Source organism: Telmatherina bonti (genome assembly GCF_933228915.1).
Source record: "Telmatherina bonti genome assembly, chromosome: 15".
NCBI lineage: Eukaryota > Metazoa > Chordata > Actinopteri > Atheriniformes > Telmatherinidae > Telmatherina > Telmatherina bonti.
Window position 1 is genome coordinate 33,801,280 of NC_136613.1, and position 2,174 is coordinate 33,803,453.

The following is a 2,174-nucleotide window of genomic DNA, read 5'->3' on the forward strand; positions in this document are numbered from 1 at the left end:
GCGAACACATGGACGTAACGGCGAACACGTGGACGTAACGAACACGTGGACGTAACGGCGAACACGTGGACGTAACGAACACGTGGACGTAACGGTGAACACGGGGACGTAACGGTGAACACGTGGACGTAACGGTGAACACGTGGACGTAACGAACACATGGACGTAACGAACACATGGACGTAACGGCGAACACGTGGTCGTAACGAACACGTGGTCGTAACGAACACGTGGACGTAACGAACACGTGGACGTAACGGTGAACACGTGGACGTAACGGCGAACACGTGGTCGTAACGAACACGTGGTCGTAACGAACACGTGGACGTAACAGTGAACACGTGGACGTAACGAACACGTGGACGTAACGAACACGTGGTCGTAACGAACACGTGGACGTAACGGTGAACACGTGGACGTAACGGTGGGCAGCCAGAGAAGCAGAGATGTGATCCGAGTCAACAGGAGGAGGTGAAAGATAGGCCAACGCTGGAGTCAAGCTAGTTAGCTTTGGCATGTTAGCAACCAAAGCAGTGGGCAGCAAAGTAGTTTAACAGCTTCTCCTTCAGAGCATGATGGTCACAGCTTAGAAAGGCAAACCAGTCCAGGAACATACGCAGAAATGAAAACTATTCGTCACCTGAGGGGAATTTAATGCAACATTTTTACAAACTTTGGTAAAAAATCCTGACAAAGTCTTCTGGCATGAACAGTCTCTTCCACCCTTCGGTCTTGCAGCGTACTTGAAGAAGCCTCTGACTGAACACGCTTGTGTGTTTCACAGCTGTGAAGGATTGATCACGATCAGCAGGTTGTGCAGAATTCTTCTTCTGAGAATCCATTTCACAGCCCAGATCCTCCACAGAATCTCCTCCAGACTCCTTGTCGTGTCGCCGGATATCGTCTCAGGAAAACAAGTTTTCTATGTTTCATTTGTCTTTCTTTATCCAGAGAAGTCTGGAGAACCAGTTCTTCTTGTGCTTCCTGGGACCTGGGGAACCTCATACGGTCCACATTAGTCCAGTTTTTAATAAAGACGTTCACATTTACAAAGTCATGAAATAACCAGATGCACCAAAGCTTTTTGTTTCTTCATGTCTCCATCCTGAGCTGCAGGAGGAGACGGGGAGAAGAAAGACTCCATCAGGACCAGGAAGACCTACCTGGACCAGCTGGGCCCGACCAGGAAGAATTCATGTGGTTTTCTTCATCCTGCAGACTGACAGTAAAAATGTTTAAAAAGTTGATGTTAAACAAAAAGTTCTCTTTATGAAACGTTATTTTTAGTCCCAGTTTGTAGATTTTATTTTTCTGCTGGTTTTTGCGAACCAGTAACCAGAGAGGCGTTGCCATCTGGAGTGTGTGTGTGTGTGTGTTTGATGAGCTGCTACAGCCTCAGCCTACACTTTGCATGGTAAACAATTTGTCCCTGCAAACTGAAATGTATTCATTTTTTCCCCCTCTGACTGTTATTTTATCATGTTTTTGCCTGCATTTATGTTCTATTCTATTCTCCAGTCATTTAGCAGAAGCTTTTATCCAAAGCGACTTACATATGAGAGTGAGAACAACACAAGCATGAAATCATACAGTAGAGGACATCGTAGGAAGGTGCTGGTGGACTGTCCAGTTGGACGCAGGTCCTTCCATGAAGTGCTACAGGCTTTTGTTGTTGTTTTTTTGTTTACTCCCTTCCCACCCCATAATATCACCTATGTTATAATACAAAGAATTAATACCATAAAGTTTGTTGCAAAGAACTGGGCTAAGTTCTCCAACTTTCCAATAAATACAGCTGTACTAAGTGTTGAAGTTCTCCTTGAAGAGCTGAGTCTTCAGATTGCTCAATCTTGTCAGATTATTGCAACTTTTACCACAGAAAACCACAGAGCAGATAAATGAGTGTTTTTTCTGACAGCGAGTCGGACGTAGCTTCCATTCCTGGTGGGAAATCTGTAAGAAAACATGAACACACAAGTTTTTAACGTGATTCTTCACAACATGGGAGGAAAGCAGCTGCTTGGTGGAGGAAGTTGTTGTTGTTTTGGAATAAATTTAAAGACATCTAATTAAATAAAGTCAGATAAAGACATGAAAACACAAGAAAAACCATTAAAATTCATCAGAATTTCCTGATAAAGAGAAAAACAGTGCAGCAACATTTATAATCCTCA